This window comes from Sus scrofa, chromosome X, assembly GCF_054392235.1.
Source record: "Sus scrofa isolate SSC_HxYL_T2T_F1_AM1 chromosome X, Sscrofa_HxYL_maternal_Yorkshire_Landrace_v2.0, whole genome shotgun sequence".
Lineage (NCBI taxonomy): Eukaryota > Metazoa > Chordata > Mammalia > Artiodactyla > Suidae > Sus > Sus scrofa.
Genome location: NC_139401.1, coordinates 39,465,653 through 39,489,973, shown reverse-complemented (window position 1 = coordinate 39,489,973; position 24,321 = coordinate 39,465,653). Strand labels below are relative to the sequence as shown.

General features: G+C 58.1%; 1 protein-coding gene across 3 annotated transcripts in view; it reads left to right on the top strand.

Annotated features, from left to right (window-relative positions):
• The window catches only part of BCOR (BCL6 corepressor), a 123,342-nt gene that overhangs the window by 11,846 nt on the left and 87,175 nt on the right, over window positions 1–24,321 (top strand). Inside the window, exon 1 of one of the 3 annotated variants that reach the window (XM_085007698.1) lies at window positions 19,396–19,568. The exons of 1 other annotated variant lie outside the window; for it this stretch is intronic. The gene's annotated coding sequence lies outside the window, so the exon portion shown is untranslated. Of the gene's footprint in view, window positions 1–19,395; window positions 19,592–24,321 lie in introns of those variants that run through there. One more of the 3 variants, XM_085007697.1, reaches the window with a different exon arrangement.

The window sequence follows — 24,321 nt, the reverse complement described above, 5'->3', positions numbered from 1 at the left end:
GCAAAAAAAAAAAAAAAAAAAAAAATGGTGGGAGCTCTGCCCGTAGCGTAAACTTTCTGAGCCTCAGTTTCTTTAGGAAAAGGGCATGAGAATGCCCCCTCAGCAGGTTGGGGAAAGATTTGGTGAAGTAACTGCAGGTAAAGCACCAAGAAGGTAATAAAAAGATATGAATATAAACGGTGTGCCCTTGTTCTTGAAGGGGTGATGGAGGGTTTGAGCTGATATCCTTTGAAGCACAGGAAGGAAGGTTCATGCAAGGCCCTCGCTGGGCACAGATCTCACTGGCCTGGGATTTGGGTCAGCAGAGAGAATTGTCTCTAAAGCTCTGTGTTCCAGTAGCCTGGTGAATTAGAGCCGCAGGACCCCACTGTCCAGCTGGCAGGGAGCCCCAAAGCTGTGAGCTGGGGAACCGTGCCAGCCTTTGGACTCAGGCTCGGGGCAAGGGGCAGGTCCCAGGCTCTCGGGCGCTAGCTCCTCTGCAGGGTTGAATTGTGGCTGAGCCCAGCCTGTGCCCTGAGGGCCAGGCCACTTGAGATGAGTGGCTGGCAGATAATCCCAGCTGGTACTGGCTTTCTGTGGTCTGGGGGAGAACTGGCCCTTGGGCTTGACCTCTGCTCCTGTTTCATGGCTGTATTTCATCTTTGACAAGTTCACCCCTTGGCATTTGGCAGGGCAGGGAGGGTGTGGCCTACTTCCCTTTGCGGCTTGAGCTTGGCCCATTCTGGCTTTTTCAGTCGTTCCCCACCTCTCACCCCCCACCCCCCACACAATTTGGCCTGTTTTTCTCCACTTCGCAGGCGGCTTGTTCTTTTTTCCTGCTCCTTGGCTGCTAAGCTTATTACGTGTGTGTGTGTGTGTGTGTGTGTGTGTGTGCGCGCACGTGTGCGCGTTGGGGGCAGGGAAGGGGTTAGGACCTGGCCCCCCATCTTCCCCTCCCCAGGCCAGATGTCTTGCACCCCCCAGCTCAGCACTTCCCCAGGAGGGCAGGCCGTGGGTTAGGGTCAGTGGGGGGCCCTGGCAGCAGGAGACTGGGAGGATCTGCCTCAGGGAAGGAGAAAGGGGGGGTGGGAGAGGCCAAGGGCACTGCTGAGCGATCCTGTGGGGGAGGCCTAGCAAAGGTGACTCAGTGTTGCATTCATGTGGCCTGTGACACATCCACTTGAGGGTCAGGGAATGAGAAGTGGGATTTGTGGAGGAATTGGGAAGAAAATGAAGTGGACCCTCCTTCCATTCCCCCCCGCCCCCGTCATCCCCTACCTGAGAAACTTAAAGAAGAGGCGAGAGGAGTTCCCATCATGGCACAGTGGCTAACGAATCTGACTAGGAACCATGAGGTTGCGGGTTCGATCCCTGCCCTTGCTCAGTGGGTTAAGGATCCGGCGTTGCCATGAGCTGTGGTGTAGGCCAGTGGCTACAGCTCCGATTAGACCCCTAGCCTGGGAACCTCCATATGCTGTGGGTGCAGCCCTAGAAAAGGCAAAAAGACAAAAGAAGAAGAAGAGGCAAGAAAAATGTTGGGAAGGAGAAGGAAAGAGTGAAAAAAGGGAGGGGAGGAAAAAAGAAAGAGCAAAGCTAGCCCGGTAGAGGAGTTCCCTGGTGGCTCAGTGGGTTAAGGATCTGGTGTTGTCACTGCTGTGGTGAGGGTTCCATCCCTGGCCCAGGAACTTATGCATCCTTGGGTGTGGCAAAAAAAAAAAAAAAAAAAAAAAAAAAGATGCCCTGGTAGAGGTAGAAATGTGTGGTCCTTCTCTCCTGCCCAGTGAACTGGCTCCCTTGTAGGTCAGGAAGGAACAACAAATTGGGTCCTTTCAACCAGGTCCTTTAGGGGAAATGTGAGATCAGATTGGAGAAGGCAGGTTACTGTCCATCCTCCAGGGATTCTAGAAAGAACGAGATGTTGTATCATCCAAGGTAGAGGATCTGGGTCATAATGAAAGATGTCCTGCCCTCCACACTTCTGTTTTTAGTTTTTATTTTTAATATTATTTTGCTTTTTAGGCCCGCACCTGCAGCATAGGGAGGTTCCCAGACTAGGAGTTACAGCTACAGCTGCCTGCCTACACCACAGCCACAGCAACGCCGGATCCGAGCCGCATCTGCAACCTACACCACAGCTCACGGCCACACCGGATCCTTAACCCACTGAGCGAGGCCAGGGATTGAACCTGCTTCCTCACGGAGCCTAGTCGGGTTCCTTACCACTGAGCCACAACGGGAACTCCCACACTTCTGGTCTTAATCCAGCTCGCCGCCTTCTATGGATTTAGCCACATGTTATAAAACTGACCGGCCCTACTTACTAGCATGGAAGGGAGGATCAGAGGTTGCCAGCTGCAAGGGGGCCAGTGCAGAAGCAATTGAATGCTGCGCGTGGATTCGGCGGGTTCAGCATTTGGGGGAAAGACTCAGCCACTGGGGGCTGGAAGCACCCAGAGGCCGCCTTCCCGACCTGTCCCGCTGCTGACTGGGACCTCAGATGTGTTCCACAGCACAGGTTTAGGGACCCCATGGGGCTTGGGCTTCCTCAGAGTATGGTGGCTTAAGGGGAGTAGGACCTGAAGTTAAAGAGCTGCAGCTCAAGGCTCCAAAACCAAGCTCGCCAGTGTTACCTCTTCCAGGCCACCCTCGGGAATCGTGCGGTGTCATTTCTCCCATAGTCCACAGCCTACGATGAGACACAGGCCCACCCAGATTCAAGAGGCCGAGGGAACCCAGACCCTACCCCTCACTGCGAGGGGTGTCAAAGAACTTAGAGTCACTGGAGGGGGGAAAAAAGAAAGCCATGCCGGGTACTCTTGAGGACTAAGCTTAATTAGCACTGGCTCTAAACAGAAGAGTCTACGTTATAATAGGAGCTTGTACCCTCAAGAGGCTGCATACATTCTGTGGGGGGCGAGGGGGAGGCGGAGAGCTAAAATTAGGCCAGGGTAAAAGAAATCGAGCCATAAAGCAAATATGGATTTTATGAAAAAGAGACGGCATCAAAGGACAGCTCTCTCCGCGCGCACGTGAAGTGCGGGAAGGACTGAGGAAGAGTTGGTGGGTGGGATCGGTGGGGTTCTGGGCTCGTGGGCGTAGGAAGGGGAGGCAGGTGAGCGGCAGGACGGGGCCACCCGCCGCCCACCACCTGCCACCCGCCGCCGGCCACCCGCCACCGTCCTTCAGCCGCCATCTTGGGGGATCCGGGTTAACCCTTCACCGCTTGCTTGTTTCACTCTTTGCTTGCCGGTCACCTATTTTCCCCCCCGACGTACAGATTAGCTTTCCGTGGTCCAGAGCCGGGAATGCAGCTCGTGCATTTGCTAACGTCAGTGTGGAAAAGACGAATACCTGAATAATAAATCACTCTAATACTTAATATTTGTCCCCTCCCCCCAGGTGTGGTTTTAAACATCCAGCATGGACAGTGTGGTGGCTGAAAGGCGCGGGTACATCTCCAGGGCCCCAGGTTCCCATTATCCTTGTCTCTCACCCCTGAATGGAGAGTTTGACTTCTAATTTCATGCTAGGGGTTTCACAGGCAACATAATTGTATTTGCCTCTGCCTTTGATCTGCTATTTGATCTGCTATTTCATTGTGGCTCCACTCGGAGACAGATAGAAACGTAGTGGAAAAACACGATTTTGTTTTGCTGCGGAATTGGCCGTTATTCTTTTCTCTGGCTCCCTTAATGTGACACACCTTCCCTAAATCGGAAAGCTAATCCTTTTCCCGTTTTTTGCGATTCCAAAAGGCATGTACACCTTCTGGCCTGCTTTCCTTTTTGCTCATGAGGGTTTTTTTTTTTTTTTTTTTTTTTTTTTCAAAGCAAGGCTTTGGGGCAGGATGCTCACGTTTTTAGATCTCAATTAATATCAAAGTCCCAGATTTACTGGAGAACTCCTGGGTGAACTCCGATGTACCCACCCCTTTCCTGACCTCACCCCCAACCTCCCAGGATGTACCTGGTTCACCCCAGCCCCTCTTCAGGTGATTCAAGTCTGCAGGGCTGAAAAGCTGGTCTGGCTGTGGCTGGAAGCCAAAGAAATCCAGATGCAGCAGGAACCCTGTGGGTCAGAAGGAGCAACATTCAAGGTGGCCCCCGAAAGAAGCTGGCTTCTGGCACAGGGCCGCCACATCAGGTTGTGTAGTTTGTGCACTGCACAAAGATTCCCACTGAGACAGGGCATGAGGACTGGAATTCAGGCCCAGAGGCACCTTTCTTCAGGGCTCACAAAGTCACCAAGTAGGCTAGTGGCAGGTCTGTTTTCGGGGCAGAGGAGAAACAGATTTTCTCCCTGATCAAGAAGAAAAGAGATGGTGACACAGGGCAGGACGGGGGTCAAAAGGGCATCTTGGAAGCAGAGTAGACCAGCCTCAGGCTGCAGACCAGGCCAGTGTTGACCCAGCAGGTTTACTGGCCCTTTGTTGTGTCCCTTCTCTTCCACAGGGTCCAGTGTTCACAAATTACTGACTTACTGGGTCCCTCCTCGGCTTGATTTGAAATTTAAAAAAAAAAAAAAAAAAGACAGGGGTGTCATCCTACCTATCAGTCTTATTTAGCCAGCAAGGTGGGCTTTTTTGTGTTGGGAGGGGAATGTTTTCTTTGGTTTTGAATGTGAAGCCTTTCGGGGGTGTTGTTAACTGCGGGCCTTTATGTGTGTTTGAGTGCAAGGCCCTAACACATGGTGCAATAGAGTTGGACATCCTAACAGGTTACCTGTGAACTTAAATTCACACTGACGTGTAATGGACCAAGACAATTTGCATTTAAGAGTAGAGGGTCTTTGGAGAAAGCAATTCCTAGTCAAAGTTAACTCCAAAGAGGGAAGTTTCTGGTGCCAGCAGTAGGCTCCCAGAGGAAAGTCTTTGGAAGCCTTCTCAATTAGCCCTCCCCCAAAAGCTTACTCTAGTTAATTTCTTTTTTTCTTTTTTTTTGCTTTTTAGGGCCGCGCCCGTGGCACATGGAGGTTCCCAGGCTAGGGGTCCAATCAGAGCTGTAGCCACTGGCCGATGCCACAGCCAGAGCAACTCGGGATCCGAGCCGCATCTGCAACCTACACCACAGCTCACGGCCACGCCAGATCCTTAACCCTCTGACCAAGGCCTGGGATCGAACCCGCAACCTCATGGTTCCTAGTCGGATCTGTTTCCACTGTGCCACGAAGGGAACTCCGACTCTAGTTCATTTCTATAGCAGACGGTATTGGTGTTTGGAATTCCATTAATACTTGGGAAGGTATTTTCACAGTAAAGCTCTAAAGGGCGTCTCTCCTGAAGACGGCAGATTGCGCTGATCACTCTTCCCTTATAATTAGGAACGTACAGGCCAGCAGCGCCAAATGCATTGGCCTCCCTCCCTGTTTCTTTCCACACTTTGGGTAATTGGAGCTGACTGTGTTGAAGGGAGATAGTTTCAAAGGACATTAGTCACCTCGTTGTGACTGTTTGGGGGGTTCTCAGAGTTTTATTCTAAATCTGTGTGCGCTTTTACTTTTAAGACCTGAATGTGTATTTTTCACAAAGGACCATTTGCCGGAAGTTTATGAAGCCAACTAGTAGGTAAAGACTTGATACAAAATAGCAATCCCCTGTGGATAACCACCCCCCCCCCCCGCCCCTGTCCTGCCTGTTTCTTCTGGTAGATGCCATCATATTTCGAAGTAATACAGAGAGTGGCTTCCTCCTAAAGAATCCATAATAACATCGTGTGCTGGCCTCCTGGTATGGTAGAGGAGGATTTGAGTTCTCGGCATCATATTTCCCCATCCCCCCCTCTCACAATGGAACAGTATCATAATTTCTTATTAAATTCATACCCAGTGTTTACTTTGTGACCACATATGTATTGTTTATTGCTGAGGCAAATGAGCTTCAGTGATTACATTTCCTTTCTTGTCAATTTTTTTTCCCCCTGGAGTTAATAATTGCCTCATTTTTTTAATTTGCTTAATTTTCTTTGACCTATGACTAATTTTCCCACACTCTGCAATCTCTGAACGAATCAGCTCGGGACAGTTTTCTCCACGTTCACATCTTGGAGACCATCTGCAAACAGGCTCATCTTTTTTGTTTTGTGTGGGTTTTTTTTTTTTTTATTACCCCCCCCCTTTTTTTTTGTCTTTTTAGGGCCGCTCCCACGGCATATGGAGGTTCCCAGGCTAGGGGTCCAGTTGGAACTGTGGTGGCCTATACCACAGCCGCAGCAATGCAGGATCTGAGCCGCATCTGCCACCTAGACCACAGCTCATGGCAACGCCGGATCCTTAACCCACTGAGGGAGGCCAGGGATCGAACCCGCATTCTCATGGATGCTAGTCGGGTTTGTTAACCACTGAGCCATGACGGGAACTATTATTCCCATTTTGAAGTCTGAAACCTTTTTAGAAGTTTCTAATCTCCCATTTAGTTTTATTTTCTAAAACCCTTCTTTTTATGAAGTGTGATGGGAGTTTTACTGGCTCCAAAGGTGGGGAGAGGGGAGGTGGTGGTATTGTGTTTGGATGGAAAATTGCATCTCTACCACCCCACTTATGTCAGGAGCTGAGAAATGAATCCAAAGTTCCTGAATCTTGGTATTTCGCTTAGTTTAAATAAACTTTCGCCGTTTTTCCTAAACATCAACCTTTCAGAAGTGATGACTGTTATTCCCTGGAACCCTGGAACTATTCCGTGTTGGCAAATTCTTATCCTCCCCTCCCCGAATTGATTCTACATTTTTAGAAGTAAGGGTTATTTTTAAAATAATTAATTGGCCTTTCCCCAGACCACTTACTGCAGGATTCGAGCTCTTTGTTTACATTCATTCCACGTTGCCTTTTATTTGTGTTGAGTTAGTCATTTATAAGTCTGTCTTCCCACCTAGATTGTAAATTACTTGAGGGCCAAGGGTGTCTTTTTTAAAAAATCACTTCTGTCCTTTTGGATTCCCCTAGGACCTAACCCAGTGCCTTGCCCTTCGCAAGCTCTCCATGAACGCATGTGGCACAGGGGCTAAGTACAGTCTTCTCCAATCCACTTCCCTTAAAGAGGGGTAACTTTAACATCCTCTCCTGCCCCCCAAAGCGACTCAGAGACCCCCGAACGGCGGCGGGGGCAGTGCCGCGGGCCTCGCCCCCGGGGAGGACAGCAGCCCAAACTCCCAGCTGCGTGACAGGCCGCTGGGCCGCTGGGCGCGGGAGCGGTGACAACGCGTGGCCCGTTGCAGGAGCCCGGGAACACGAGGTCGTTTCCAGGGATTCAAATCCGCGCCGGCCTAGCGGCCAGGGGCGACTACGGGCCGCGCTTTGACCAGGCACGGCCGCCCCGGGCCAGGGGTCAGCCGTGACCCGCTGCGCCGAGGGGCGCCGGGAAGGCCCGCGAGGCCGCCTCGGGCCGGCCTGCGGCTCTGCGGTCCCACCGCCGGGGGCAGCGCCGCCCGCGCCAAGATGGCGGCCGGCGTGCAGCCCGCGCCCGGGGGAGAGGCGGGCGCAGCCCCCGGGAGCCGGCGTGCGTGGCCGGGGCCCCCAGCGGGAAGGCCGCTCCTCCGGGGCCCACGGGACCCCCGGGGACCCAGGCCTGCCCCTTCCCCAGACAGGCTCCCTTCCCGGCGCCCTACCTGGACGGGCCCTGAAGGGATGCGCTGTCGCCCAACTCCCCCTGCCTCGGGTTGGCGGGCTGGCCCTGGCTGAGATGAGGGCTGCGCGAAGGACGGCTGCCGGTCTAGAAACGGTGGACAGAGAACCAATGGGCAGCACCCGGCGCGGGCCTCACACCCAGGCCATTTCCTCCCACCCCGGCAGCTCGCGGGCAAGCCGTGGGACACGTTTGGTGCACAGCTGCACACGCAATACCCGTGACTGCAGGTCGCGGGGCGTGCCCTGTTAAGATGCAGGGCCCAGAGCTCTAGAAATCCAGAATGTCTTGGAAACTCGGGTGCATCTGGTTGGGAAGTCCATAATATTATCTAGGAAAGGCTACAGAATGTGTGCCGCCCATCACATTTGCTGTGACATCGGTATGCGCACTGTGTAGGCTGCCTCCCTCTTAGGACACTCCAAAACCTGAGGTCCAATTTACCAGAAATGGCATTGATGAATGCGGTGCATTCTGAGTGATCTCGCCTCGGGCTCAGGTTGGGAGGTCAGAAAGGCCACTCTAGGGAGTAGCTGATGCAGGTAGAATCACAAAGGTAGGAATGGGAGAAGTACTCGGAAAAGCTTCCCATTGCCCTGTGTAAACTGCGGGCTGACACCTCCCACTGGTTCAAGGTTCCATCCAAAGTTTGCATGTGGCTTATCAGCTCAGCGTGAGAAGCTGAATGTGAACTTTTTGGTTTTGTTTTGGTGAAATAAAGTCATTCTGCATAACGTTTGCACCAGCTTGTTATTCTCATGGAGAAGCACTTCTGCTTCTCCACCCACCCAGGCAGCAGCCACACCAGCCTTTCTTTGCTTCTTCAGCTCCTCTATTAATTACCTCTCTCTTGCCTCAGTTTAGGCAGCCCCCGGTGCTTTGTTCAAGTACAGCAATAAACCCAAGACTGGGCCTAATCCTCCCTGGTCCTGACCTTCCTTCTAGAGGGCCTGGTGCCTGGTGGGGCCTCCTGCCCTCCCCTAACTGATTAGGGCCAAGGATGCCGCTTGTTGTGTTTGTGTGTGGTTTTTTTCCTCCCCTCGGCACACTTGTTGGTACTTTTCAGACAAATGGCTTCACAAAAAAAAAAAAAAAAATTGTATACGAGCAAAACTTCAAAGCGGTCCTTTGGAGTCAGGCCTGCACAAGCTGGGGGTCATCCTGCCGAGGAGCCAACTATCTGATTTCTGAACGGTAGCCGCGCCAACGGGTTACTGCTATCCGAATTCCTCTAGTAGCGCCAGCTTGAGTGGCCTGGGCGCACCCACCCGCAGCCCTGTCCAGCCCCCCGTGCCCTTTCCGGGAGGCGCAGTAACCATAAATGGTGCGACAGGCGGCCGGCCGAGCTGGTTCGGTGACGACTCCCTGGAGACCGCCGCCTCGAGCGGCAGGCCCCATCTGCAGTGCAGCTGAACGAGTTAAGCTGCCCCAAGTGTGAGCAGCCCGGGGTGGGGCCTGGACGAGAGAGAACCAACGGGAGCTCTGAGCAGCCTCGGCCTGCGGATCCCCCAATTACAGAACTGGAGGAGCCTGCCTGACTCCCCTTCTCTCGAAGGGATGCATGAGAGGCTTGCGATGGGGCCCGGGCGAGGCTGCGCTGGGGACCTTGGAGTTGCAAGGGGGATGCACCTTCCAGAGCCCCTAGGCGAGTAAGGAGCTTCTGCACTGAACTAGCAGTGAAAAGCTGCAGCACCCGACCCTCAGTCTCCTGCGGCCGAGATGAGCCTATGATACTGGCAGGCAAGGGAAGGCGGCTCTCTGCGCAGCCTCAGGTGCGCTAAGGTTAACTCGCTACCTCCGGGACAGCCCGCCCGGCAGAGCGGCCTCTGCCCTCCGCCCTCGGGCGCCGGCGGGATCCTGGGCAGCACCGGCCACCGCCCCGAGACTGCTGGGCTCAGCCCAGCGCAGCTCCGCCACGGCCTCACAAAGGCCCTGTGCGGCTGCAGCACACGAGGAGCGGCCACGACTCTCAGATCTTTAATTACGCCCCTACCCTTCCCCCCACCCCATTGCCGGCTTCCAGCCCTTTAATCAATTTCACGATATTAAATATTAATTTCCCGCCAGCCAGGCTTTCTCGAAGGAGGGGGAGGGGACGGGCAGGGCAGATCCGAGGAAGGGACGGCTTTGTAGGGTGTGACCGGGATAGTAGGGCGTGCTGGCTCCTAAGTGACCTGCGCGAGGAACTCGGAGCCACCGTGTCTGTGCTTTGCGGCTGGGGAACTTGGAGAGTTATGAACGCCGGGTGCAGACCTCCGGGAGGGGCAGCTAGGTGCGCCGAGAGCCCAAGTGCGCAGGGCGACAGCCTTCTGTTCCGCACCCCCGCCCCCCCGCCCAAGCCCCGAGTGAGCCTCACGCGGCCCCGCGGCGCGCAGCGATGATGGATCGCGCCTGGCGGGGGTGATTTGGTGTTGATCGCACATTATCACTGGCAGGTTGGACTGGTTGCTGATGGACGACTTCTAGCGGCGGCAGCAGCAGCGTCTTCAGACACCGCGCGGGGACTTGCTTGCTCTGCGAGGGTCTCTCATTCCCTCCCCGCCCCACTTTCCAGAGACAGGAGGACCTGAGAGTCCGAGTGGGGTCTTCCAGCACCCAGGGCCGCCAGCCCCCGTCCGGGTCCTGGTGTGGGCCGAAGGCCGGGCGAGGAGGGGGGCCAGGACGCCTCTCCCACTTCCTCCCATTCCTCCTTCTCTTGCCGCCTGCCCCCCCTCTTCCTTCCGGCTTCCCCATCGTAACCAAGAGGGTCTGGGTCACTCCCCGTGTGGTTTCCCCGCCGCCCGGTCCAGGCCATGGTGGGGGGCGGGCCGAGCTCCCCCGCCCCACGGCCCCCGCCCCTCTCCCGGGGCTCGCAGCATCGCCGCGCTGCGGTGCGCCCCTCCTCGCCTCTTTTTCTAAAGTGCCTGCAGATACAAAAGCGGTTTCGTAATGCCTTCCGTCTGCGAGAGCCGGAGGACCTTGGCTGACCTTTCGGAAACTGATTGCAACTGCCTGTTAACAGCCCGTACTGACCGCACCGAGCGGAGCGGAGGACAATCATTTAAGTGACAGACGGCGAGGTGGCCTCGGCTCAGTCGAGCGGCCTGGTTAAGCCCGCCCCGCCCCTCCCCCCCGAGTCCCCCCTCCTTCCAGCCCCGGGCGCACTGCGGGCTGTGGCGGGCGCTCCGGCGGGCGGGGAGGGCGCGCCGCGCGCGCGTGTGTGTGACTCTGTGTGTGTGTGTGTGTGTGTGTGTGTGTGTGTGTGCGCGCGCGCGCGCGTGTGTCCGCGATTACCGGCCGACGGGTTAACCCTTAGCCGAGCGGCCGGCCCCTTTGAGACCGGACGCTGCTGGCTTAATCTGCCATCTGCAAAAGAGGAATAAAAGGGCCGCCTCCGCCGACTTTCCCTAATGGGTAAACTGTCCCCTCTCAGCGTGACCGGGGCTGCGTCCCTGCTGCTGCCGAGGAAAGATCCCGACCCTCGGCTCTTCCGGCAAGTCTCCGAGCCCCCTCCCTGCGCCCCCTCCCTCTCCCGCACACAGACACGGACACAGGGGACAGCGCGAGGAGTCCAAGAGCTCGGAGAGACTCTCGGTGCAGTGGACGTGGGTGTTCCCGGTGTTTTCTGTTTTGGGAACTGGAGAAAGGTGGAGGGTGGGCCCGCACTGGGTAAGCGAGGTGGGGGAGGGGAGGCTGGTGACAGGGCACCTCGGGCTGCGCTCGCTCCCTCTCTCGGGAGAGATCGCCAGCTGCTCTCCAACAGGCAGCGCCCTGAAATCTATTTAAAGAGAGGGAAAGGGGAGGAGAACAAAGGGGGAGGAGGGGGGCGGCGAGCGGAGCCTGGGCGAGAGCGAGCGAGCAGGGAGGATCCGCCGCTCCGCGGGCACATCAAGCGCTCACATCTGTACACTCCGCGATCGATGGGGAGAATGGATAATATTTGTCAGCTGCAGACCTTTCTCTTCCCGGTTCCCGGGGAGGGGAGGGGGCGAGGGAGGGGGAGGGGCGGGCAGACCAGGCGAGAGAGGCCGCCTCAAGGACAGCGCGCTTCCCGCTGCAGCCACACGGAAACCCAGAGCCATGAAAGCCCGGGGATTTTTCTCTTATTATCATTATTAATTATTTTTTATTATTCCACAGCAGCCAGCGAACGCTCGGAGGCGCCCCTCCCCCGCTCGCCCGCCGCCTCCCTTTGTTGATTCTCAGCTGCGAGCGCGGCGGGCCCGAGCCGCCGCCGCCGCCGCCGCCGCCGCCGCCGCCGCCGAGCATGATCTGCTCTTGCGCCCTCGGTCGCAGCTGCGGCCCAGGAAGCCGGGGCTGCGTCCCCGCCCCCCACCCCCCATGGCGCGGCAGCCCCCCTTCCGCGCCCCTGCACCCCCCCTCCCTGCCTCCCGCCACGAGGCCAGCCCAGCCTCTTCGATGCTTCTCGCTGCGTCTCCGCATCCCCAACGCCGAGCTGAGGCGCTGGCTGCTGCCGCCCCAAGCCTCTGGCCGCGCGGGGGCCTTCGCCACCCCACCCCACCCCCAGCCCGCGGCGGCTGCACTCTGATGCCGCCGTCCTCACACATGGTCTTCATTTCGCACACTAGCGGCGTGCTTCCTCTCGGCTCCTTTCCTCGGGGCTTTTCGGAGCGAGGAGGGAGGTTTAAAGGAAGTTGGAAACCCAGCGAGCCCAAGGGAAAGGGGGAAAACCCTCGCTGTCGGTCTGAGCTTCCGAGGCGGAGGGGAGCGCCCCAAGGAGGGTGGGGCAGAGCTTGGGTGCCCTCCCCTTCCTTAGGTGCGGGGAAGGGCCAAGTGAGGGGTAGTAGCCGGGGAGGACAGGGAGCTGGAGAGCGAGCGAGCGAGCTCTGTGTCTGCTTTCGCTTGTCCCCTCGCCCGCTCGCACCGGCCAGGGCAGAAGTGACCCGCCCTCTCGCAAAGGCACAGCGGGTCTGGGAGCCGATCGGATTAGCGGTCATCAAATGAGACCAAAGACACTTCAGACTGTCCCCCCCATCTTCCGCTCAGGGGAGCTCCCTGGGCCTTTGCCCCCTCTTTCCTCCAAGACTGAAAGCCCGGAGCCGACGCCCCACAGGCCTGGGGTCCGGGCTCACTTTAGTGGGGGGGGGGCAGTGCAGAAAGTTCTAGTAGGGGTTTACTTGTAGCTTTGCGCCCCCACCCCCGCTGTCCTTCTGCGATTCCGGGTCAGCCTGCGGCGGCGTCCCCGACTGCTCCGCGGTCCTGGGCAGGGCAGGAAGCTGGCACGGCCGCGGGCTGGGCCGGCGCCACTTGGCCGGGCGGCTGCTCGCTGGAACTCGCGCGGCACCTTCGCGCCGAGTCGGGTTCCCGGGTCTCCCGCCCGGTCACCCTGAGTGGCTCCCCCGCCCCCCCGCAACTCCGTCGGTCGTCCTCCCTCCGGAGTCGCCCTGTCTCTGCCCGCCCTCTCAGCTTTTCCCCTCCTCGGTCTGTCTTAGGAGCCCCGTAGCGCAGTCAACCGCCCTTCCCGAGATTCAAAAAGAAGTTTTGTGTTTCCCCGGGGGCAGCAGCCTAATGCTTCCCTTGTTTTCCGGAACAAAGCAGACATTCAGTGGGGAGGGGGCAGGCGCTGACTCCTTCCCCTCCCCGCAGCACCCCGCACCCCTGCAGGTTCAGAACGCTCGCTCCCGGGCCCCGGGCGTGGGGTGGGGGCCCTCTCTCCCCAGGCTGGGCTTCAAAGGCCTCGCCCCCCGCGCCGCCCCACCCCACCCCCCTCAGCCTCTGCCGGGAGCCGGAGAGAAGGCGACAGGGTGTTTGGGTGAGGTTCCCAGCCCGGGCGGGGAGGGCGCGCACGCAGCTGTTTACAGTGTGCCCGTGCTGCTGGAAGCTCAGCCGCTGCCGCCTGACAGCGTGGGGCACCCGCGGGCTGCCAGCTCAGAGGAGGCGCGGAGCCGCGAGCCCTCCGGCACTCGGCCCGAGGCCTCGGCAGCCCCGGGGCCAGGGCGCGCGGGGAAGCTCGAAGTCTCCGATCGCTCGTTGCTCTTTCTAGCCCACAGACCGTCACCCCCTCCTCTCCAACAATGGTCTGAATCCCGTGGTGTATCAAAGGATCCGGGGCGCGGGGGGGGGGCGGGGGGGAGTGAAGAGCTCACTAGGGGCGCTCAGAGCAGGTTTTGCGCCAGGGTTCTGGGCAGCCCTTTCCCCCGCCAGGGGTAAGTTCTCCCGCCGGAGCGAGCACAGCACACCACTCTTGCAACTCGGAGATGCTTCTCCCTCCGGGACAGCTGCCCCTGCCCACCCTGCCCGATGGGCTTCCCCTCAACCCCACCCCCGAGGGGACCACTGCACTAGCTGTGCCCACGCGCGCTAAGCCTTGTCCGCGCAGCGCAGCCTTAGATCCCGCTCCAGTTCTTCCCCTCTCCTGGGCCTGTGGCCGGCCCCCGGCGCCTCCAGCGCGGTCTGAAACTTGATCCCGTGTCGGAAGGACAGTGTGTAAACACCAGGCGCGCTCCGAGAGCCCGCGGGAGGGGCCGGGCGAGGGCCGCCCGGGCAGCTCCGAGGCCCCCGCGCCCCCGCCCGCCTGCTCGCCCCGGGCACGATCGGCGGGGCCGCCGCCTCGCTCTCTGCCTTCCCAGTTGGCTCAGCTAATTGGAGCCGCCGCCGCCGCCGCCACCGCGGCGGCCTCTTGTTGAATTTTCTAGATCGCGACCGTTCAGTCGTGGCTGCTTGCGGCTCCCCTCCCCCTCCCACAGCTGTTATCTCTACGGGCAACTTGTTGGTGGTGGGGGCCGTCCCTCCACTGACCCTGGCCTCAAGCTCGGGGTTCACCCCGGCACTTTGGGGGTGTGTTTCTGTGGGGCATGGGAGGGGAGATAGAGTCTCATGGGAACTGGGAGGCTTCGGGCCAGAATCCGAAGCCCCGTGTTTTGGTGAGTGTAGCTACTATCCAGGGGATCCTATCAGCAGAGAGCCATCGTCCCCGCTGTCCTGTACCAGGAGGTGGTGACATCCTAGAGGGGCTTCAGGAACAACTCCGCTAGCAGCTTCAGTTGATTCCAGGAAAGCGTTCGGAAGGGTGGAGCGTTGGAGGCCGGTGGATACCACCCCCTCCTGCCCCCAAATCTCCAAATGTGGGACTTGATGTGTAGGCTCTTCATGCCATGGCGCAGAGGTCCCCTACACCTTGGGTCTAGCGCAAGGGGACAAGGCCACTTCCCATCGTGATTGGGAGGACCAGGTGGGTCCAGCGGGGAGGTGTCGGCCTCAGTGGGTTCTGGCAGTGCATCTCCTCCCAGCGGGCTCAGCTCTAAGCTTGTATCGGGAGGCCCTCCTGGGCCCTTGGGTCCCCCCAGCCTTCTCCCTTGGCTGGCTCTCTCATACACACCTCACGAGTTCCTGCTAGGTGCAATCTGTGGGGTCCGCAAACTATCAGGTCTCTTTGGGTCTGGAGGAGGCCCAGAGCCCCGGTAGTGCCTAAAGACGGTGCTGGAGCAGTTGCTGTATATCCGACATCTGCCTGAGGACGCCTTTTCCTCTGGGTACAACTTTTGCTAGAGGGTGTCACAGGCCCAGGGCCCAATGTTGTCAGTGGCTGCACCCCCACCACCGCCCCCAGCCCGGAAACGAATAAATACACACAGGCAATCTCCCAGGGGGCCGGGTCTGTGAGCTACCACCGAGGGGCTCTGTAGCAGCCAGAGAGCGTCAGCTTTTTCCTGTGCCGGTTCTGAGAAGGGCCCCTGTTCCCTCCCTTTGATGGTTTCTCTGACAACTGTTAGGGAACAAAGAGGCCAGGCCACTGGCTCATTAACTGTCATTTTCTAACACTTCTTTCCTTCCCTTCTAACTTTTACCCAAATTGCCACTTTGGGGTTTTCCTGAGGTGTCTGTCCTCTCTATTTATAACCAGAGCAAGATTTCCAACTCAATCCATATTGATTTAGGCTATGATAAAAGGGGACTCTATAAGACTCGTGCTATAAGTTGGGGCCTAAAATGGCACTTCAGTAAGTCAAGTTCACCTAGTTCTTTGTGGCATCTAAAAATCTCCAGGCCTTTCCAATCAGATAACCTAAGTGTGTCTCCCAGTGTTAGTTTTTCTCCTCTTTCTGTAGTGGGAAAAAAAGGAATCCTCTCAAAAATGTTTATTCTTCACCCCTTCCCTATCAGTCTGTGAGAACCTTGTTTCTGTGTAAGGGAAAGCGTGTTTCTGTGTTTTGATAAAGAAGAGAGTAATTTGTGTGTTCCTCTTCGGGCCGAAAAGATAATTATGCGTCCCGGCAGCTCTCTCTTCTGGCTGTTTAACAGACAATCTGGATTCTCTGGTTCTGGAGCGGGGGTCCTTCAACGTCCCAGCCTCTTTCTCCTCGCCGTCCCCTTGCCTGTCACCACCCAACCATCTCCAGGCCCTTTGGCAAGTCACAAGGTGGAGGGTTTCTGTCTTGAAGGCTGGTGGTGTCCAGGCTAGTACCAGGCATTCACACTTCTTTAACTGTGCAAAGAATATTCTGAGCCATTGGAATTCCCAGTCCATCTCCCCTGAAAGCTTATGCCAAAAGCTCCCCATGGGGCCTATGGTGATGGATGTCACGAGGCCCTGGGAAGGAGCCTCATGGTGGGAGGTGTGGAGTGCTGGCCCACAGGACGCCGCCCAGAACCAAACCGAAGTGCAAATGGCAACAAAAAGGGTGGCTCTGTCCACCTGGTAGCTTGCTTGGAAACAAACCCTCCCGCCCCACTTCCCAGCTAGTAAAGCCTGGGGGCACAGCATTCCTTCGGCCATCCCTAGCTTGACTTAGGGATGGTGAGTTAAGCGTATCAGGAAGCCAAGAGGCAGCCACTGCCCCTCACTTCCCCTGGCGCTGGGCTCAGCTTGGCTGAACTTGCCGTTCCCGTCTTTTTAGAGGATCTGGTTGTGTTCCCAAAGCAGGATCTCACTGTGCCGCCTCCCCAGGGGTCCTCAGCTATTGATTTTTAATATCCGTATTCAATATTGTGTATTAAATATTGAATCCATGCACGAGAGGATGTGATGCAAATCACCAGCCGTGCCTGAGACTTTAATAGTTGTTTTATTGCCCGGAAACCACAGTTGGACGCAAGGCATCCTGCAGCCGAGGCTGGGGGCGGGGATGACAGGCAGAGAGGAGAGCTGAGCAGACAAGCAGAGCGGGGCCTCCCAAAGATACGAGACCTCTGGAATAGCTGCTGCTGAAGGCACAGCCAGGCACCGACAGCTCACCCCCGGGCAGGCGCAGGCGGGCTGGGGGCCGGCTCGCCGGCTGCTACGGAAAGAGCAAAGCGGGGGCTGTTGGGTGAGACCTGGGTAGAGGAAGAGGTGTGGGGCTGTGTCCTTCCTTCCTGGACTTCCCTAACTGGACTGTTCATTCCTGTCCAGCCAGCCCCCTTCCCCTCCGCACAGATATTCCCCCAGACACACACACACACACCCACACACCCACAGGGAGCTATTGAACAGGAAAGTGAACTTGGGAGCAGGAAACCCCGGGCCTGGGGCCTCCCCCACCACTCAGCTCTGCGACCTTGCTGCAGACCTCTCTTAACCTCTCTGGGCCCCATCTCCCGCCTCTGCCGCTGGGGGTAATGCTATCTGCCCTACCTCCCTCACAGCCTGGTGGTGAGGCTGGTGCAAATGAGATAATATTCAGGGGAAAGGCTTTTGTAAACTGTCAGGCCCCACATAGGCAGGCGGAGGGATTAGCGCTGGCCTTCGCTTTATACTCCCCCTCGCCTGCAGGCTGTGGCTCCAGGCTGGCTTCTTTTTCTTTCAGGCATGCGCCCCCTCCTCCACTACGGACCCTCTCGTCCTCTCCCTTGGCCACGTCTGCTGGGTCTCCCAGGCTCCAGCTCTGCCCGGGCTCTGCACTCAGGCTAGGCAGATTTCGAGGACGCCCAGCAGGGAGACAGGAAGGGCGAGAACGACTCGTGTGTGTGTGTGTGTGTGTGTGTGTGTGTGTGTGTGTGTGTGTGTGGTGGGGGTTGGTACAGCGAATGTGCCGCAAAGCCAACAGCCGCAGCAAAGCGCTCAGCTTCATTCCAGGGAGGAGAGGCGCGCTCCGCGGCGGCTGCGGCTGCTGCCCGGGGCTGCGGAGCCAGCGGGGCAGAAGCTGGGGGAGGGGGAGTATCAGTGAGTAGGGGGCGCTGCTGGCCCGGTGGGCTGGAGCGGCTGGGCCCGGTGTGGGTGGTGGGAGGGAGCCAGAGGCGGAGAACTGGAGGCTGGGGACCTCATCTCACAGGACACTGTTCCTCCTTGCGGGGCGTCCAGTCTTGAGTCCTGATCGTTGCAAAGTCAGGGCGTGGGCTCTGCTGTCAGGGTCTTGCGATGGGGAAGCTGGAATGTCAATTCGGTCGAGGGTGGCGGCCTTCCAGCGCCTCCAAGTCAGATAAACAGTCGCCAGAGGCCCTCAGGGTGGAGACACGAGGGCTGTCCTCTGGTCCTGAGAAAGTGCCGAGTTCCTCCAGCCCATACCTTTATCCGAGGCTCAGGGAGGGGCCGGAGACCAGAGGGGTCCCTATCAGTTAAGCCCACTCCATGGATCCCACCATGTGCTGGGAAGGCCCCAAGCTGACTCGCCGAGGCCGCTCAGGCCCAACCGAGTAAAGCTCTGGCAGTAGGCCCCGCCAGGAGTCGGCGTCAGCGTCCCTGGGCGCGCAAACCGGGGGATGCCAGGCAGGGCCTGGCTGCGCACGCCTCCGCGTCGGGGCTCGGGCGTCTGCTGCTGCCTGCGTTTCCGGGTCTGCGGCTGAGCCTCCCTGGCTCTCTCCTCTCGCTTTGTCTCGCTGCCAGCTTCTCGCCTGCCCTCGCCAATCTCCTGGGTCGGCCAGTCGCGCTTTGCCTCTCCGAGTGCGTCTCAGCTTTTACGCTGCCTCGCTGTTTGCGCACGTGTGTGGCCGTAACCCTCAACCCTCAACCCGGGCTCACTTCGGCCACCTCTCTCGGGCTACTTGGCACTGCCTTTGGATCGCTGCGCGCGCCCACCCCTGGCGCCCCCTCCCCCGCCCCAGGCTGCGGCATCCGAGTCTGGGCAACCTCCAAGACCGAAACATCCCATCCCGAGGTTCTGGTTTGGCTCCCCCAAAGCAAACCCAAGAGGGCTCAGAGTATCCCTTACTTCGCTCCCCATTGCTCTCAGCCCCAGGCAGCAACTGGAGGGGCACTTTTATGAGACCTGCTTTGCAGAGTTAAAGGAGACCACTTCTGCGACCGACCTCGCGCCGTCTGTGGCGTTCTCCAAATTCTCGAGCCTCTGAGAATTTGAGTACACGGCTGTGTCGCTGGCCCGAAAGGTGGCTGGACGTGTGGGTCCGGGTAGGGGTGCCCGGAGTGCGTGTGCCTGTGCAGATCGCAGGCAGTCTTGGTGGGTTAGCCGCCACAAAGGGGGAGGCGGGGCCGCGGGCCTCGGGCGCTCGGGCTGGGGGCCAGCCGGGGGCCTGCGAACACCCTAGGCCGCGGGGCAGGTGAGGACATCCTTCCGATCCCGCCCTTCCCCCTGGGGCCCGCACACTGCCGGCCTTTTGAGGCGGAAACGCCGTCCAACTCCTTGAAAGTAAACTTGCCGCGAGGGGAGCGAAGGAGGAAGGGGGCTGGCGGGGGTGTCTGCGTCGGGAAGGCTTGTGTCAAGTTTCAGCCCCTAATGACACTCGGTGGCAAGGTGCCAAGGCCCTGGGAACGGCGGCAGGGGAGAGGGCGGCGAGGGGTCGGGGGTGAGAGTGACCGCGCCGCAGGGCCGGACTCGCGAACCCCGAGGCGCACCGCGCGCTCTCTGGCTGGAGGAGGCTGGCGGGGCGGGGGCGGCGGGCGGGGAGGGGGCGCTCCTAGAGCCGCCAGAGAGGAGAGGAGCGCAGGCATCTTCCGCAATCCATTCATGCACTGAAGCGCGTGCAGAGCTGCTGATCGCTGCCATTGTTACTCGCGGGCGGTGTGGGAGCCGAGCCTCCACTCTGGCGAGAGATAAATGGCCTCTGACAGCCCCTCCTCGCCAAGAGAGCTCCTCGGATTTCACCGCGCGGCGGCTCTCAGGTCTGTGCCTCGCTCGCTTCCCGGTGAGAACCTTTAAATCAGCCTCCCAGCCCTCCCTCCTCCCGGACGCTGCCCCCCGCCTGCTCAGGCCCCGGCAGGGCCCCGGGCGCGCTGCGCGCAGTCTCCAGCCCCCTCCCCACCCGGCGGGGGGAGCTAGATGGGGAGCTCCGGTGGCCGCGGGGGGGAGGCGGCTGGCGCCCCCCCTCCCCCCGCCCCGGCTCCGCACCTTCCCCGGAGCGGAGCCCCGCGCCCCGCCTCCGCGCCCACAAGATGGATCAGGCTACCGTGCGGAGAGCGGGCTGTAAATATTTAAAAAGTCTCTCGCGCGCCGGCGGTAATGGCTTTCGCAGTCGGAATGTGTGCTAGGAGAAGAGAGGAAGGGCGAAGGGTGTACTGCGTTGCGAGATGGGGGAATTGTTCCTATACCTCCCCCGCCCTGGTCTGGGGTGGGCTGCAGGTTCCGGCTTCCCGATTTCCCGCCCTTCGCCCCTGCGGCCGCGTCCCACGACAGCGTCGAGAACGCCAGTCGATAGGGAACTTGAGCGTGGCACGGCCACAGAGAACAGGCTCGGACGGGGTGACCTGGAGCCACTTTCCCCTTCAGGGTCTCCCGAGGTCCTACACTGGGACTGGCTCAAGACCCCCGGTCCTGGTCCGCTTCTCGCTGATGCACAGGGGAGGGCGGGAAGGGCACAGGTCGAAGGCCCCTGAGTTTAGGTGGTCCCTAAAGCCCGGACAGGGGTCTCTGCAGCGGGGCCCTGGGCCTTGTTTGTGCCTTCGGTCCCCTCCCGGTGCCTCTCTTAAGCCTCGATCCACTCTAAAGAAGAGCCCTTCCCCCGCAGCCACCCCCCGAATCTGAAAGTAGCTTTGTGGCTGCTGGGACCGAAGCCTGGGAGGAGGCAACGCGGAGAGATGGGGCGGGGGGAGTTGTGCCTAGCGCCCAGGCTTAGTGGAGGTCACACGTGGATGTGGAGGGGAACCCTTCCTATGGCTCGCGAGTATGGGCCTGGGATCTCTCAGGCCGAGCCCAGCCGGATGGAAGAGGTGGGGGAGGGGGCATCCAGCCTTCTCGGCTTCTCGGCTGGGAGAAGCCTAATGGGCCCACCACAGGGTGTGTGCCGCTTGTGGCTGTCGCCTTTGCCAGTAGCCCCTCCCTGGCGGGGCGGGGGCGCCGAGTTGCCCAGAGCCGGGGCGGGCCGGGCGCCGCGGGTTCGCGCAGAAGGTTGCAGGGGTGTGGACCTGGGCTGGGGCTGCTCTCCTGCACCCCTCCGCTCCGCCCGCGCTGGGACCGGCCAAAGTGTGGGTGCTGGCGGCGTGTCAGGGCGCGCCAGGGCTGCTCTCCGCGTTCGAGCGCGTGGAGCTCCCGACTCCTGGCAGCTCCGCGCACGCCGCTTCCAGGGGCTTGTGTTGCGCCCTACTCGCTTGTTTGTCTCGTGTGAGCCTCGTAAACCGCCCTGATTTATTACCCAGACTAAATGCTTAATTTGTGAATATGAAACAGATTAAAAGGGGCGGGGGGGAGGGGGCTTGAGGTCGGCATATTTTAGCAATCAGACCAAAGCAGCCCGGCAGATGTTTCAAATTTGTAGACATTTTCAGGCTCATGTGGAAAGCCAGCCAGAATGGTCAAGAGGTCCTTTCTCCTTCCTTCAACCTGAGAACTTGGCAATGATCAAAAGGAGGTGATTAGTAGCTACAGAGAAAAGACACCAGCAGGCAAGGAGTTAACAGAGGCTGAGCCCTTCACCTCCAGGATTGGGATTGGGGGGGGGGGGGAGCTGGTCACAAAGGCAGAGGGGTCCTGGCTAAAAAGGCCCAAGTTCTAGAAGCCAACTTTGAAGAACAAAGTAGAGGATCCATTAAAAGTTAATTCACCAAATAAACTTCATTGGCGATAATACAAACAGGAAGGATGGAAACGCAGACTTAAAATAGCCACAAGATAATAAAAATAAGTCTTTTTTATGTGGCCTCTACATGTGCTTCGCAATAGTGAGCTGCCTCGTTCCGGCCTCTCGCGAGCACCCTCTCCCTTGAAAAGCCCCCATGTGTACAGGCAGTGGTGGGTTTTTTGTGGGTTTTTTTGTTTTGGTTTGGTTTGGTTTTTTTTGGCATTTGTCATTTGGGGGCAACTTCAATACATCAAAGGCGAACCCAGTGTTCTTATCAGCTCCCTGGTTCCAGCAGCCCAGTGAAGCAGATACAATTTCTATAAATTGGCCTTCTCCTCTGGGTTTTGATTGATCATCACCATATGAGATTATTGAAAGTCTAATGTCTTATTTCACTTTCTCCAAGGGGTGAGGAGGGGAACCGTTTATTGGAAGTCAGGCCACGTGAAGGCTCTGATGTTGTGCAATAGTAATTTCCATTAGCCTGGGTAGATCAGCCTCCGGAAACTCCCACGCATCTCCTGCCGGTTCCTTGTACCACCTCCCCCTCCCCCCTCCAGGTCTCAGCTTCAGTCGCTGTTAACAGGTACAATACAAACTAGAGCCTTCTGGAGCCTTTGTAGTTAGCGGGAGAAAATGGCTGTTGACGAAAAATAAGGCAACAAAAGATGCATTTTTGAAACCTATTTATCATAACCCAAGGATCCCCTCGCGAGGATTGTCTCCCACTCCAAACTTTTGCGTCCCCCTTCTGCCTCGATGCCGTCCTTCATTTTATTAAAGTTGATGATGATTCCTCTGTCTTGTCCTCAGCCAGACAAAGGCTTAGGGAAAGTCAGAGAACGTGTTAATTATATGTTTCTTGTAAACTGACTTTTCATTTCCCCCTAACACATTTAGTTGGCTTGGTGTTTAGTTTCGCACTCAATTGCTGCAAATATGCCGCTTAAAAATGCTGTCTTTATTAAAACAAATAAATGAATGCAAAGACCTTTCTAATTTCAACTCGCGTGGGCTAGAAACAGAACAGAAAACCGAAAGCGAGAGCAAGAACGAGGAGAAGGCAGCAGGGAGGGAACAGAAAAGAGACCAGGGGACGGACACACACACACACACACACACACACACACACACACACACACACACACGGCATTCCCTCTGCCATCCCTCCCCCCAGCCCTGTTAAACTGGTCCATACAATTGTCCCTGGCTGCGCCCTGCAGCTCGCCGGCCCGCCTGGATTTTCCATCACTTGGCGCCTAAGGCGATCATTAGCTGAGAACGGACAGCCTCCTCTACCTGCTGGCAGCCCATCACTTATCAGCCCGGGGGGTGGGGGTTGGGGGGGAGCCTGGCTGCAGGTTCCTGCACCAGCGCTGGGCCCCATTTGCTCAACCTGAGAGGGGTCCTTGGTCCTTGCCCCCGGGTGCGTTGGTGCCTAATTAAACTCTATCCAGGGCAACATACACTAAATATATGGAGGCTGAGAGGAAGGGGCGGGGGGGGGGGGAGTGGTCATTACCTGGGCAGAGAAAGTGAATCTTCTGAGAGACAGGAAGGAATCCCTCTGATCACACTTTCTGTTTATCCTCAGCAGAGCCTCGGAGCGCACATTTAACTCTTGTGCTGAAATCAAGGAGAAATGGAAATGAGGAAGGGAAAAAAAAAAAAAAAATCCAGAGCCCTCACATAACTAAACAGGGCCTGTGTCAGCACCAGGCAGGAGGGAGGTCTTCCATGGCTCCAAACAGACAGTGCTAGCTGCAGAAAAATGACTCGGGTGCCCTTGTGGCATTGGAGTTATTGCTCATGTGCCACGGCCCCGTCGCACGCCGGAGCTGGAGCTGTATAAATGGCTGTGCGGACAGAAAGGAGCAGACGTGTGAGGAGCCCAAGGACCAGGCATGTGTAGTGAAGCTAAATGGACTGTGGAAAAGCAGGGGAAGCATCCTTGGCCGAAGGCCAGGGACCCCACCAAGACCTGAGCTTGGGGAGTTCCCGTTGTGGCGCAGCGGAAACGAATCTGACTAGGAACCATGAGGTTGCGGGTTTGATCCCTGGCGGCGCTCAGTGGGTTAAGGATCCGGCGTTGCTGTGAGCTGTGGTGTAGGTCGCAGATGCAGCTCAGATCCTGCATGGCTGTGGCTATGGCTGCAGCTGTGGTGTAGGCCGGCAGCTGTAGCTCCGATTCGACCCTTAGCCTGGGAACCTCCATATGCCACGGGTACGGCCTTTAAAAAAAAGACCTGAGCTCGGGAAGAGATGGGAAGTAGTCCCACCTGGGCTTAAATCGACAGCCAGGCACACGGGAGTGTGTGTGCAGATCTCAGAGAGCAAGGGCTGCTGGGGGGTTTTGATTGAGCCCCTCTTTCGTCCTGCTAAGAAAATCCATTCAGAGGGTGACAGTGCTAGCTCAGGGTGACACATCAGTGGCAAAAGACCCAGAGCTCCGTGCTTTGGGAATCAAAGGAGGAGAGCGACTTCTGGTTAGTGAGAGACCCAGGGTGCTTTTGGTCCGGGAAGGGGCCTGGTATTTGTGTCATTTAGCAGTTATTAAACACTTGCTGTGTGCAAATTACATGTAGGCTGGGCCTTCATGAGCAGGCATGAGCGGGTGAGTAGGGGGTAGTACAGGCCCTAAAGGATGGCGGGCGGGCCCCCCTGGGAAACACAGCCCACAGCTAGGTTTACGGGGCGGGGGGGGGAGCACAGCCTGGACGTGAGACACTCACTCCGGAGCTGGAGATGCAAGAGAGGCCATCTGGCCCGGGCCCTTCACTCAGCCCTGGAGGGGCTGACCCTGTTTCCCAAGGCAGGCCAGGAAAGTGAGTCTCATGCGAATCCACGAGGCACCTTTTCTA